Source organism: Pelodiscus sinensis, chromosome 5 (assembly GCF_049634645.1).
Source record: "Pelodiscus sinensis isolate JC-2024 chromosome 5, ASM4963464v1, whole genome shotgun sequence".
NCBI classification, from domain to species: Eukaryota; Metazoa; Chordata; order Testudines; family Trionychidae; genus Pelodiscus; species Pelodiscus sinensis.
This window is the reverse complement of record NC_134715.1, coordinates 114719728-114735644: the sequence shown is the minus strand read 5'-3', so window position 1 is coordinate 114735644 and position 15917 is coordinate 114719728. Positions and strand designations below refer to the sequence as shown.

The 15917-nt window shown below is 39.2% G+C and overlaps 1 long non-coding RNA gene across 1 annotated transcript in view; it reads right to left on the bottom strand.

Annotated features, from left to right (window-relative positions):
• LOC142829482 (uncharacterized) overlaps positions 1–13592 on the bottom strand; it is a 48790-nt gene extending 35198 nt beyond the window's left edge. The window contains exon 1 of the long non-coding RNA XR_012903908.1: positions 13477–13592. This is a non-coding gene — a long non-coding RNA (uncharacterized LOC142829482). The remainder of the gene's footprint in view (positions 1–13476) is intronic.
• Between the last annotated feature and the right edge of the window lie 2325 nt (positions 13593–15917).

Below are 15917 nucleotides of genomic sequence, written 5' to 3'. Positions count from 1 at the left end.
TTATTGATTTACTACATATTAGACATATGTACAGTGCATTAAAAGAACTGTGGCACTTCCGCTGCTGGCCCAGGTCCTCTGACTTGTGGTAGCCCGGCTCAGGCTGGAATTGCAGTGCAGACATTTAGGCTGGAACCTGGTTTGAGAACCTAGAAGTGTGGGAGGTCTCAGAGCCTGAACTTCAGCTTAAGCCTAAACAACTATACAGTAATTTTATAGCTTCACAACCTCAAGTCAGCTGATTCAGTCTCTAAATCTCAATGTAATGGGTTTTTTTTATTACAATGTAGACATATATTGCACTGTAAAAACAATGCGTAACTGCATTGACTAACAGAATTACCCTAGATTCACAATGATATGAGATGAAAGTCAGGTCCTTAAAGTAGGATTTATACTTGACATGGGTATTTCATGCTTTTGTGATCTCAGAATTGCTGCAAAGTGCTTTCTAGTAGAATGCTAAAAGGCTAATCCAGTCCCCGAAGCTAATGCACAATGCAGGAATTTGATTGTTATTGGAGGTGAGCAGAGGGGAATCTGCCTACTCACAGCTCATTTGTCATCACTGGCTGCATCATGGTGAGCGGATTAAGTCTGAGATGATGCTTTTAAAAGCTATTAGTAAGCTGAAAATTAATGTGACCAGAGGTATTTCTAAGTGTTCCTTATAGTGAAACTATAACTGCTTTCTAACACTGACATATTGCAGCATTTGCTAGTCCCAGGAAATCCCGTCAGACCTGGGGATTTGGCAGTGTTCACTAGACGGTGAATGCAAAAAAGTTATGGACTCTGTCATGCTTGTTCTACAAGAGTCATATTGCTATTGTTGTGCTATAAATGGCAACATTAAGCTATGCTTCTAGAAGAACATAGAGGGCATGTCTACACTGGGGAGTTATTTTAAAATAACTCCCCTTATTTTGAAATAAGGCGAGCGTCCACACTACCAAGCCTGTTATTTCTAAATAATGGGCTTGTTGTTTTGACATTAACTCCTGCTTGTGAAGAAAAATAAGCTTATTTCAAAATAGTTATTTTGGGAGTTATTTTGAAATAACTTAACTCGACTCTCCACAGACTACAACTGTGGTACCTTCTCTATACCTATGTCTACACTACCAGGTTATTATGAAATAAGTTAATTGTCAATTAGATCCTTAGTTTTGGATTTCATTACTGATTCTAGTTATGTAACATTAAGGCTGCAAAAGCACAGCTTTACACTTAAAATTAGAACACCCTCACTTATGGTTACATTGATATATGGCTCCAGTTAGTCTTTGCAATTCACTCGTCAGGGAAGTGAAGGTGATGGAGAAGTTAATTCCTACCATTATGGTTTCAGCTATTGTGTCTGGAGATGTTTTTCTGCAAGGCTGGGTGGTCAAGATTTTTCTGCAAAGTCAAAAGTACCATCCCCTTACCCCACAGTACCCCCCCACTGTACCTAGATGTGCCAAAAATGAGAGAAAATCCAGAAGCTGAAAGTTGTTTGGGTTTCAGTTTTTGAAAACTCAAATGAGTTTAAGTCCTCCCCCCCCCCCCCCACACACACCCACCCACCCCTCAAAGATAGTTAATGAAAACATTCAAAGTAAATTAAATATGCTGGTCTATGGAAAAGTAAATATGTTTTCTACTTAGCCCTGGTTATGACTGTATATCACCACTCCAGAAAAGGACATACTATTGTAAAATAATAGCATAGAATTATCTCTGGGCATGTCTACACAGCAGGGCTAAAGCCAAAATAAATGACAAAACTTGAGCTACATCAATTGTGTAGCTTAAGTCAAAAGAGCTTATTTCGGCTTTTGGCGCTGTCTACATGGCAGGAAGTCTGAAGAAGAGCACTCTTCCTCTGACTTCCCTTACTCCTTGTACAATGAGGGTTAAAGGAGTTGGAATACAAAGTCCTCCAGCTCGACATTATTTCAACATTATGTCAAAGTAACTGCTTGTAGTGTAGATGCAGACGATGTTACTGTGTAGACATACCCATAATGTCACGGAGAGTAGAAACACTTCAATTAGTTCCTACAAAATATCACCTTGAGAGTTTTCTGTCTTACACTTCCCCAGTGTTGAAGGTTTTTTCCCCCCTGGTGAACTGAAGCAAGATAGGACAATTCATGTACAGAGTGAGTCCCAGATATGGTTACAGTTAGTTACTTATTCAGTTTCCAGGTTCTTATTGAAAGCCTGGAATTTTAAAATTTAACGGATCAAATTATACTGTCATCTCATTTGTAACACAATTTATACAAGATTACACAATTCAATCTAGTTTCATGGATATTACCGGTTTTAGTGATATTCTCTGTTCTTAAAATCACTACAAACAGTAACAAGTACCTTCAGAGGGGTAGCCAAGTTAGTCTGTAACAGGAAAAACTTAAACAACAAATAGCCTAGTAGCACCTTAAAGACTAACAAAACAAGATGGTATCAAGAAGTGGGTTGTGCCCACGAAAGCTCATGATACCATCTACATGTTTTGTTAGTCTTTTAGTAACAAGTAGTACTTCAGGAAACTTTTTTTTAAATTACACACTTGAAATATTTGGTTTTCTCTCTGTATTCATAGGCATAATATGGGTAACTATGACTTGTGAAACCCCTTTCTTTCAGTTTTGTGACTTCTGCATATTTATTATACCAAATGTAAGGTTACAGTATTGTTGTAGTTCTTGTTTCATCTTCTGTTAAAAGCCATCAGTAAGCTATCAAGATGTTTGCCTTGGGAAATGTGAAGGAAGAAGTACCGTGGAAAGGAATCTAGGGGTCACAAGCTAAGTATAAGTTAACAGTGTGATCTTGTTTGCTTTTTTGTAATATTCTGGGATGTTGCAAGCAAGGCATGAGAAGTAGTTCTTCAGCTCTACTCTGCTCAGATTGGGCCTCTACTGAAGAATTGTGTCCAATACGGGTGCCACATTTCAGGAAAGATGTTAAACTGGAGAAGGTCCAGAGAAGAGCAAACAAGCATGATTAGAGGTCTAGAAAACATGACCTATGAGGGAAGAATGAAAGAATTGGGTTTGTTTAGTCTAGAAAGGAGAAGATGAAGAGGGGACATGATAACAGCTTCCAAGTAAAAAAAAAAAAAAAGGTTGTTACAAAGAGGAAGGAGAAACCTCTTATGATAGGACAAGAAACAATGGGCTTAGATTGCAGCAAGGGAAGTTTAGATTGGATATTGAGAGAAACTTCCTAATTGCCAGGGTGTTTAAGCACTGACAAATTGTATAGGGAGACTGTTTAATCTCCATCTTTGGAGATATTTAAGAGCAGGTTAGACAAGCACCTGAAACGGATAGTCTAGATGGTAATTGGTCCAGCCATGAATTCAGGGGACTAGACTTGATGACCCCTCTTGAGATTTCTTCCAGTTCTATGATTTTATTAATATTTATATTGTGGTTCTCTCATAGCAGGATACAAACAGTCCTTCTACAGAGCACTTACGATGCCCCCTGGGTGCAATGCCACAGTTATGTCAACTTATAACAGCTGAGGAGCTGGCTAACTACTTTGGGGGGAAATGGTGGTATATTTCAGTAATATCGCTGCATACTCTCATATCCAGAATCTGAAATAGGATTTAGTTCTCATGTGAGTTTAGTTGAATCGATGTATCTAGGAACTCCAGTTATTTCCAGGCAGTCCCAAAGGATCAACATTGTTTACCAGATGATCCTGCTTCCTTGTGTAGAGAGGGAGGGAGGGGAAGAGTAGAAGCAGGCATGGTGATGTCACAGTCCCTCATTAATACTCTTAAAAATCCTTGCTGTGGCATGGTGCGAGGCAGTTCCCATAGTGTATGTGAGCTGCTGACCATCCTGGATTACTAATTTTAAATTTCTCAATTCACCAGCAGGGAAGCTGTAAATATCAGTGATGACTGCTTAACACCTTGCTCAGTGTTGGTCACCTCTAGTCTATGGTTGTTTCCCCGACTCACATGTTTCAATAACAAGCATATAGCAAAATCTCAACTTAATTTACAACATACACGTTCCAAGAGGTGAATGAGGTTCATCAAATCGAGACATTTCAAATTATACCTCACAAGGCACACTTAGTCCAAAACATATAATTATACAACAGTGAATACAGGGGGTAATAGGCTACAGTATGTCACAAATACATACATTCATAATTGTACATTTTAGTAGCCCCAAAGAAAAAGGGCTAAGAGTGAACGTTGTCAGCACAAACGCCAATATGACCCTGATTCACCAAAATCAACCATCTAATTCCACCATCATTATTTTTCACTGACCACATTCAATGTAAGACTCTCCACTTTCAAAATAATCCAATCCTGAACTAGTTTGATTGTAATTGAAGCATTTTCTTATCTTTAGTGATGGATTACATTGGTTCCATTGTAAAATAAGCAACGCACCAGGGAAGCTATGTTATTTATTTCCTTAAGTGTTTCCAAACTCAATGTTCGAGTATTTTTCCTTCCAATATCAGTTGAGAACTGCTATGATTGACTTGGGATCAGATTTTGGACCAAAACTGGTCCCATCCCCCCCACCCACCTTTAGCAAAATTTCCAATTTCCTCCCCTTACTTCCTGTTTGACTTCAATCTATATAGTAAAATAACCTCAGGACTATTTCACCAGGAATTTGACCCTTATGTTTTAAAATGTTTTGTGAGATCAGTGATCTTTTTGGCTAAAACAAGAGTCAAACAGAATTGCAAGATTTTTCTCTCTCCTTCTTGAATGTACCTACTGGTACGTTGTCTACAAATTCAGATCACATATATAATCCATAGGGCATGGAGTGTGCACACACATAAATCGGGAGCAAACCAATGAAGTCTCATAATTTCAAATCAGATCTTTTGTCCTAAATTTAAGCCACATGAATTTGGCTATAGCTCTTCTAGGTCATATTCCCTCAAACACTGCAGGATATAGATGCAAACCACTCCTAAGTATGAATGATGTGCTTCCACCTCCCAAGGACATCAGAGTCATCGTATTCCAGAGCTGTGGGGTGGAAAAGTGCTTAGGAAGCGTGATGGATTAAAACCATTAGTGAGTTGGAAATATTGAACCATATGAAAAATATTTCAAATGAAGTGGACCCATCAAGGAATAGACTAGTGCACTACCTTGTTAACATCTCTTCCCTGCTCTGACACCAGAGAACCTTGCCTGTGTCCCTATTCCTTGTTCCCATTCCCTCCCTTTAGCAAAATAGGATTCCGATTTCCTCCCCCTACTTCCTGTTTGACTTCAGTCTATGTAGTAAAATTTGAGATCTACTTCATTATACCTTAACCTGCCATTTTACTGAAATTTAACTAACCAGTCCTAACATATTACAATGTGTCTCAGAAGGATAGCTATGTTAGTCTGTAACTCTAAAGACCATGACCTTTCAAGGGTAAAACCCACTTCATCAGAATAGCTGGAGTGGAAATATCAGAATCCAAGGTATATATAACAGCAAAAACAGTTACCTGTCAATTGTAGGATCCGTGTTAAGGAAACTAATTATATAAACCAGAAGTGACCTCTTCGTCAGTTTTGATATGAAAATGCAAATGTCAAAGGCAGGGGAAATTTCCTTTGTAGTGCCAGTTAATATCTTTATTCAAGCCCAGGGTAACAGTGTCAAATTTGTAAATGAATTCCTTTTAATCAATCTCCATCTGTAATTGGGTAGTAAAACTCCTTTGTAGAAGAATGACTACTTTTAAATCCATTATTGAATGTCCAGGTAGGCTAACATGTTCCCCTATAGATTTGTGTGTGTTACCATTCCTGATGTCTGATTTGTGTCCAGTTTGACCAATATCCATGGCAAAGGGGCATTGCTGGCACTTGATGGAAGATATCACATTAGAGCAGGTATGTCAAACTCAAAGCCCACTGAGGGCCACGCAAACAATAACTGATAGCTTTCAGGGCCACCTAGGGTTCCCAGATGGTTTGACCAAAAAAAAAAAAAAAATTTGTTGTTGAGCAAAAAACCCCCCAGCATTTTAGGTGCCAGGCAGAAGGGACCAATTCCGGACACCTGGCAACCCTAGGACCACAAAAGAAAATGTACTTTGTTAGAAAGTCAGAGTTATTTATTTTACAGATTATGTTTTAGGTTTATTTTATAATATTACAATAATTTGATGTGTAAAATTGTTATGTGCTCATATTAAATAATTTTACATGATTTTTAAATTAAATATAAATTTAAGGTACCTTTACATTTTGAATATGATACATAACTTGTTTTGTTGAAATAAAAACAAGTATAGACCATGGTTAATCAAATAGAACAGGCTTCTGTGAAAATTTCAGATACTTCGTAAGTTTGAGATTTTGCATAAAGATAATTATTCATGCAATTATAAAAAATTGACATTTATTGATATAAAATTAATATATATTTTGTGCTTTTATTTGGGAATAAATAAATAACCACCAAAATATAAACAAAATATCCCCTCCCACTCCCCCACAGCCAGCCCCCCCCAACTTTATGCCTCCCTCCTCCCCCAGAGCCAGATCCCTCAACCTAATACCTGGGTCCTGAAGTCGATATTGCTGCCTAAGGTGCTGGGGTGGCATGAGCATAGTGGCCAGCTGTGAGTGCCTGCTGGAGTGCCCAGCACAGAGTACCCAGCCAGCCATGAGCACATGCACAGAACAGCCCGGCTGGCCATGAGCAGTTGCTGTGTTGCAGAGTGGCACAGCCAGCCATGAGCAGACTCTCGGCCACACTTCATTCTTTTATCAAAATGTTCTGGCAGGCTGCAAAAAATTTTGATTGGGCCACATGCAGCCCTCCAAATGCCAGTTTGACATGCCTGCATTAGAGGATGTGCAGTTGTATGAGCCCCTCATGTTGTAGCTTATGTGGTTAGGTATTATGATGGTGTCATTTGCATAGATATAAAGACAAAGTTGGCAACAGAGTTTGTTACAGGGCTAGGTTCCTGGGTGAGTATCTGAGGAGTGGTATGTGGCTGCTGGTAAGTATTTGCTTCAGGTTGTGGGGTAGTCTATAGGTGAGTATTGACCTTTCTTTCAAGTTCAGTGAGATTGAGTGATTATTTTCCAGGATAGTTTAAAATTGTCAATGATGCACTGGAGGGGTTTAAGCTGGGCAGGGAGGGGATGTAGGTGATGACCAGTGTTATTCTGTTATTTTCCTTGTTTGGCCTGGTATTTGATTTGTGTGTACTTGTCTAGCTCTGTCAATCTGTTTCCTCACTTTCCCACGCTAATTATCTAATTCTAATCAGTTGTATCCTACTTCCGTCATCATTTTACACCCAGCAAAATTATACAGTAGACAGAAACAATCATAGAACCAGACAGCGATCATACAGACAATCAATAAGGAAGTGGGACCATTATGATAAAACAATAAAGAAATGAGGACTTCACAACTCCAACCAATAATAAGGGGGTCCTTACCAGACAGAAAGCTATGAACCTACATTTTCTTTAAACATTCTTGGATCTTTTTTCTGCAGCTTTTAGATTGGATCCCCCTCTTAACAGTTTCTTAACACCTTCTTTCAGTGTGACTGGAGAGGATGTGAGCATAGGTTTACCAATTTATGGCTTCCCCTGCTGCTTAGCCAAAAGGCCTGGCTTAAGAAAAAGGCCTCAGACTATCATAATGGGAGAAGGCCCATATACAGATGGACTGTGATTTTGATTCTTAGCTACTAAAGAGGTATTATAAACAAAGTGATAAAAAATACTTAAATTCTTAAAGTATAGGCCTTTCACAACAGGCCTAAATTGCTGTATCCTAACACTGTACAGAAACTTATACAACAGATCCTGAATCTAGTTTGTATGTATAATAAAGGCCAGAATCCCCAAAGAGTAAGCTAATTTATGTTGGTGCTTTGGTGCAGCTGAATCAACACCACTGCTGATTCATCTGTATTTATTATGGCAACAGCACCTTGAAGCACAAGTCATGGACCAGGACTCCCATTGTCCTAGGCACTGTAGAAATAGAGGAGATTGTTTGTAGATAATACTAGCAGCATTTGCTTAACTCAGAGGAAATGGGAAAAGAGTCATTGTGAAAAAAATCCATTGCCATTCAACAAACCAAATGAATTCCAATTCCTCCCCTCCTCTCCTTTCCCAGCAAAATGAAGCTGCTGTTTCTACATTGTAAAATATAGCTTCTGAAATGCACCTTGTAAAAATGTATTTGTCAGTGGCACTTTGAATCTCCCACTTCTTGTAACAGTGACACTTCCAAACTAATTGGATTGATTAAACAGGTGACATTTAAAAAAAATATTGATATATCATTTTAATTAATCACATATTGCAATGAAATACATCATGAAGAATTGGACCTTTAAAGAACATGAACAAGTCATAAACTCTTCAGATGGAGATACAGATGTACAAAGAAAATGTTGTTCTAATTTGCGATAAACATGAAAAATGAGTTTCATGATTGAGTGGTTCTGTTGTCCAGGGGAAAATAATTCTTTTTCTTTTATACCTCACCCCTATAAAGATTTCCACAAAACAGAAAGACTACATCGGCTAAGTGAGATTCATCCCTGTGCAGTGGGCCAGGTGATATTTACTTGTGACTTCAGCCCTATATTGAGATCTCCAGTGTGACTTCAGTGTGCACAGATTCTGAGCAGAGTTTAAGCATAATGAGCCAAAAGTGACCTAGACACATTGACTGGACCAAATGAAATCTGAGGGGGTTCAACAAGGACAAGTGCAGAGTCCTGCACTCGGGACTGAAGAATACCAAGCACTGTTACAGGCTGGGGACTGAATGACAAAGCAGCAGGTTCAGCAGAAAAAGACCTGGGGATTACAATTTATGAGAAGATGGATATGAGTCATCAGTGTGCCCTTGTAGCCAAGAAGGCTAATGACATAGTAGGGTGCATTAGGAGGAGCATTGCCAGCAGATCTAGAGAAGTGATTATTCCCCTTTATTCGGCATTGGTGAGGCCACATCTGGAGTACTGCATCCAGTTCTGGGGCCCCAGTTACCTAAAGGATGTGGGTGCATTGGAGAAACTCCAGCGGAGGGCAACCAAAATGATTAGGGGGCACATGACATATGTGGAGAGGTTGAGGGATTTGGGCTTATTTAGTCTGCAGAAGAGAAAAGAGTGAGGGGGGGATGTGATAGCAAGAGCTTCCAAAGAGGATAGAGAGCAGTGTTCCCTCTATGCTTGGGGGAGGGAAGGAGGAGGCACAGCACAGCTGCACAGGTGTTTAATCAGCCCTGCCCATTCAGAAGCTCAGGGCTCCAGGCATGGAGCTAACTAACTGGGCGGGGCTGATTAATCACCTGTGAAGCTGTGCTGCCAAGCAGTTTAGAAGGAACACTGATGGCTAGAAGTTGTTCTCAGTAGTGACAGATGACAGAATGAATAGCAATGGTCTCAAGCTGCAGGGGGGGGAGGTCTAGGTTGGATATTAGGAAAAGCTTTTTTTAGAGGTAAAACACTGGAATGGGTTACCTTAGTGGTTTTAAAGTCTCATCTTGACAAAGTCCTGGCTGGGATGATTTAGTTGGGGTCGGTCCGGCTTTTAGCAGGAGGTTGGACTCAGCCTCCTGAAGTCTCTTCTAAACCTATCATTCTATGATTCCATTAAAAGAGCACAACCTTCAACTTTTATTCCATTATAGATATGTTACCACAACCTCTGAAAGAAAGCAGTTGCCAAATTGTTTCAACGATTCTATGCTTACTCCCTTTTTTAATTCATAACAGGGAGGAGTTTCACAGTTTTATCTAGTACATCTTCCTTATGTAACTTTTAACATTTTCCCCCTCAGACAAGGCGGCACCAATAACCACCTTCCCTGTGTATGTGGAGCATGCATTGTAAAGTTTTAGCATGGCATTTATGTTTACATTTTGACAGTAATATAGACCCTACACATTACATTAAAACAGATGCACATTCCCAAGACAAAAGTGGGGTGCTGGGTTTTTTTGTTGTTGTTTTTAATTAATATTCCTGGTATAGTATTTCAGAAATTATTACTATGCAAAGGCATTTGTTGTCCTGGTATTTGTATGTCTAATCCTGGAATTATAGCACTTCATTTATCCCTCTGATTACCATAGGTAAAAGCATTTAGCATATTTCTTAAATTGTTTTCATCTGCAGGATCATTAATATTGTTGAAACTATTATGATTTGACAACAGTATATGTTTTGTATGCTTTCAGCTAGCTCTCTGTGTATTCAGATAAACAGCCTCTACTGATGTATTGTATTTCTTAAGCTTCTTGTAACAAAGGTTTCAGCATTCGCTGAAAAAACATGGAAAAGTCAAAGATTACAGAGGACTGGAAAAAGATAAATATAATTCCCATCTATCAAAAGGGAAATAAGGACAACCCAGGGAACTACAGAGCAGTCAGCTTAACTTTAATACCCAGAAAGATGATGGAACAAATAAGCAATCCATTTGGAAATACCTAGAAGATAAGGTGATAAGTAAGAGCATGAGGCCAAACCCATTGGATAGTTTCTTTAACAGGGTAACGAGCCTTGTGGATAGTCTGGAAGGGGGAGATGTGCTATATTTTTACTTTAGTGAGGCTTTTGATACTGGCAAAGATAATGCCAAAAATCAGGTGAACTATTTTACCATTTCAAATATGTTGGGGACAATCTATTGACCATTTGTTACTCTAGCTAGACCCTACCATCCACAGAAACAAGTGGATGACTGGGAAAAGCAGGAAGCAGTAAAGAAAATCAAAGTGATAGTGAAAAAGTCGCATATGCAAAAACCTGTTAGTAGCCATATTCTGAAGTTGTACCGGCTTTTCTTTTAAGCCAGACAGTTCAGCTAGCATGCAAGTAGGGAAAAACTTGGAGCATGGAGTGGAAGCAGAGCTATTTTTGGCTTTCCTTTCCTACATTCTTCATTGCAATTATAAAATGAAGTATAAACTTTGCGAGAGGGGCAATATAAGGCCTTAGTGCAGGTACATTTTAACTGAAGCCTCAAAGTAAGGATTGTGGAACTCCATTGACAAGTTATGCATGGGCCTTGCAGTGGCCCGCTCTATTGGGTTAATTTTATAAGTATCAGTTTTCAGATGACTGTTCACTCCTATTCTATTTGTATAACTCTGGGGATTCATGAACATTTACTTTGAGTGATTTACATGAGCAAATACTCTGTAACTATCCAAATACTTGCAAATAATAAAATGACTCAAAATATGCAAAGCTAACTATTTGCTTTCTGATCATTTTATACAAATTATATTTAAGCAGCATTTCCTTGATCTAGCATTTTACCTTCTCAAATACTATGAGCATAAGTAATCATTCCTGACAACACTCCTTTGACTCGCATAAGAAAATTAAGTACTATTCCCGATTTTGCGAAGTGCAGGGGAAAATTATATCTTTGCAAAAGGTAAATTGCAGTGCTGCAACTCCTGCTTGTTTAGTTTGAAATTCAGCAAGCTGGCATAAGATAGCTTTGCAAAATTTGTGTACAACTGAAAAGGGGAAAGAGTGTGAAGTACTAAGACCATACACCAACATCATGGAGAAAATATAGGAAATAGAAAAATAAAGTTGTGGTAAATAAACGATAGCAGTTCTACCTTTGGGCTCAATTCTCTGCTCCCTTACAACTTGAACAGTCCCTTCCATTTGAACACGTGTGCAAAATGCTACAATCCCGATAGGTGTTTCACATTCATTTTGAAACTGGTACAGAGATGACTACAAAATGTAAAGTAATGGAGACTCACACCCATTGTATTAAATGACTAAATACATGCGATGAAACCATATTCCCATAGAATGAATATTCAATGGAAACAGATGCCTCTTATAGTCAAGGCCCATAGTCCAAGAACAGTATCCTCTGGTTTTAACAGAACTGCTGACCCAAAACAGGAATGGGCTAGAGGGGGAAGGTCCAATTACAGTTGATAGGGAAGAAACTGTAAAGGAGACATTTGTCCTAGTGTCATATATCTGACCAACAGCTCCAAAATTAAACTCATTCAGGGGCAAGATGACAGAGCAAGGGGAATATTTTCCCTACAATAATAATCTGAGGAGTGAGAAAGGAGACACTGCAATGATGAAATGGGAATACCCCATCAGTAAGATGTAGGAGTCCTTTCCCACAGTCACTCCTCACCAGCAAATAGGGTAGAAGATTAATCCAAATTCAATGGGTGGATTTGGTTTTGTTCCCTGAAAACAGTGTTCTGAGTTTCTCCCCATTCTAGAGCCAGTAACAGATTGGAAAATAAGTAGCAGCACCATGCAGAAGGCAAGAGAGAATTAGTTTGCACAAGAGCCTCAACCCTCTCTGCGTATCTGTGCTATTTCCAGATGCGGTATGAATATTGGTTTTGTCCCGTCTCTTGAATATTTCCCACCCATGTAGGTTCCCACCTAAAAGGTTCTTTACCCCTTTTAGGACTGCACATGCTGCAAGACTAAGTATCCATGCTGATCCTGCACCACTGATCTCAGGGAAAGTTTTACTAATTACAGTGAGAGGAGGATTCGAGGTTAAACATCATCTCAAAGTACTTGCTTAGCTTTAAGCACAAAAATAGTCCCATGCCATGCTGAACCAGGGCACAATTCTTTAATGGCCAGATTATAGCCCCACAGTAAGATTCCTATTAATATATATAGCCCTTTGGTGTGTGCAAATACTAGAAGATCACGCAAGCCCCAAGAGAATAAAACTTCAAATAGACATGGCATCTGCCTATCACTTTGGATTATAATGGAGTCAGCTCATTCATTTTCCTTTTTTAGATAAAGGTTTGTAAATTATTTTAAATATGACAGACCATTAACTCTATATTGTTAGGCATGTTTTCCTCATGCCCTTATTCAAAAAAGTAAAACATTTAAATAATTATTCTTTAAATTATTTAAATTAACTATTTTGTAATGGGTTTTCAAAGGATTTATGCAAATAGAGGAAGCTGAAAGGACTAACATATTATGCTAATTCAGATGCATGACCTTTTGCAAAGTTTTTTTTTTAAATCACATTTTCTACCCTTCAGAGTCATGCATTTGCATGTATAAAAGACTATTTTTTAAACTTGAATTTTAAACCAGAAAATGCTCTTTGCTCTGGCAATACAATGAGAACTGGCTTTGACAACTTAGGTTGGACCCTAAGGAACAGTTCCTCAATCCCTTGGCAAAACAGAGGCCTAGAATCAGCTGTTGCAGGTTATTCCTGACAAACACAAATAAGGCAGGGACATGTGTGTGTCAGGAAGGAAGGAGGGAATGTAATGGTTCTTTAAACAAAGTTGGTTGGGTTTATTTTTCACTCAAATCCTATACATCCATGCACCTTGTACCTCATATTATATTAAAGTTTCTTTTATTTGAAGACCTCTAAATTCAAGTCTTTAAATAGAGATAGAGCCCAATCTGGCCCCAAATTCTCCTTGATTCCTTACCTTGCTTTCTAAGTTCAGGCCTGTTCTTTGGTATTCTGGGCCTCCCTGTTTCTGGCTCTGTTCTATCCTTCCTGAGTTCTTGTTAGGTTCTATGCTCTGAGATTCCCCCCCGGCCCTATTTCAGCAATACTTCTCCTGAAGCTGGTTCACCCAAGCTATGGGCTTGGCATGATTTATATAGACTCCCAGTCCCAGCTGCCTCTGCTTTGATTAGTGATTATTTAGAGTCAGCTGGGCCACACCCTAATTCTAATTTCTTGGAGGTAGTCCACTACCTGCTTCTCAGAGAACTTTGGGAAGGGGGTTGTTTTCTTCCCATTTGGTGACAGTTCACTATGTCACACATGCTAACATGATTAATGTTATGCAAGTAAGAAGTCCTTTGGAGGGGGCATAGCTGATAAATGCTCACAGCATACTGTGTCAACAGTCAAATCTCCTACAGTCTGCTCTAGTTTCCATTAAAATAAATGGAAAGACTCCCACTGATTTACATATGACAAGAAGGATCTTTATTTTTTTAGGAATTTATGGTTGTTTCTGCTTTTCTACATGAAATCATATTCTTCTATTTGTGACACTGAAATAATTCTCTCTGCTGCTCATTGGGAGTATCACAAACAGAACTTAAGAACAAGCTATCAGTGGAAACGAATGCTTTAAAAGCCCCCAAAGATCCTATTTATTTCAATTGTTTCAGATAAGAGCAAGGAAATAGAAATTCCATTTCAACATTACTGAAAGAGCATTTCAGTTTTTCTGAATCAAACTTTCACATTTCACTGGAAGTTTCAATAAATGTTAGTTGCTTGTTCTGATTCAGAACAACAAAAAAATAAAATGCTGGAATTTCCCATTGAATGGAAATTACAGTTCCCAACCAGCTTTATTTGTTAATTTTAAAATGATATAAACCAAACAAAAAAGTTACTACAAAGGTAACCATGGGAGCAATGTAGTGGAGACTGTTTTTTGGAAAGCCATAATGACCAAGTAGAAGAGCATTTATATCTTAGTACTAGAAGTTTACTTACACATGGCCTTCCTTTTGCACTTCACTTCCTTGGGAACTGCATTGGGCTACAATATTTACCCGCCGTTCCTTGGGTCCTTAACACAATTCATTTTTGTTTTGTCTTTTAAATAAAATGAACATGTTCATGCATCATTTTAAATCATTGTTCTGGGGTAAGTTCTGTATGCAGGCTGCCCTGGGAGAGAGGACAACCCCAACCCTCTCTCACTGGAACATCGTGGGAGCTCCAGGTGAGAAGTGTCTCTCCACGGCCACTGCAACTCCAAAGGGAGGAGCTGGCAGAGGAGGGTGCATGTACTCAGGCTGGAACAGGTCCAGGTTCATCTGCCCCCTCCACTTCCCAGCCAGAGTGGGGAATGCCATCAACCATGCATTTTCCCCTCGCTCCCTGACAGAGGGGAACAGCCAGCAATGTCTCCATACAAATGAGATGGGGAATTTCAGCCCCCTCTCCCTCTCTAAAGGGCACCTGGGGGAAGGGAGGCTTGGGGCTGGGGCAGTCCTAGATTGGGGAAGGTGCACTCCAGCCAAACCCTTTCATCTGCTTGGTAATTCTGTCTCTTTTCTGTGTGATTCTATGACAAGCAATCCCATTCCAGTACAGCCCATCTTCCTGACACAGCCAAACTCTTACCTTGATTTAGGTTATGATAAGTTATGCACAGAGGTCCTAGCTCTTACCGTGTAGGAGGAGTTCTTGAACAAACGGACTCACAGACAAACAGATAGACACACATTTCAAAAACTTATAGTAAAAAGAAATATTGATAGATAAAAGATATAGATATAGATAGATATAGATAATATACAATATGTGAAGGGAGAAAAAATGGTAACCCAGATCCGTAGCTACTGAAGAGTGAAGAATGAAGTCAATGGAACTATGACAATTTCCACAGTGAGACTATGGTCTAATGTTTACAAATATTTATCAGCCACAAAGTGCTTTTCAGCAATTTTTCTTCTAGAAATTCTACCATTTTCTTTCCATTTCCCCAATTGATTTTGCTAACAAGCCTTTTTTTGGTATTTTCTCATCTAATTTACAGAAAAACTCAAGCAGTGTTACATTCTTGCCTTTCACTGAAAATGAGCCATTCTGCTTCTGGGTAATGGTCTGGCTCTGCCTGCCGTAGTCAAAAATGTATGGTCACTTGTTCAACATAGGGCAGTTCAAAGAGGGAGGCCACTCATCCAGTTCTATAACAGACAATCCTCTTTTAGGCCGGGTTGTCCCCTATCAAGTACTGGGGCAAAACAAATATGGCTTTCCCAGTATCAGACGGGGATACTTTTCGAAGTGTCATTCCACGTCCCACCAGGATGAACTAATGTATAGCAGGTGTTCAAGGTCAGACCAATAGTGGGAGGGCTGTGTACTCTTTAAAATTACATCCCCTGCCCT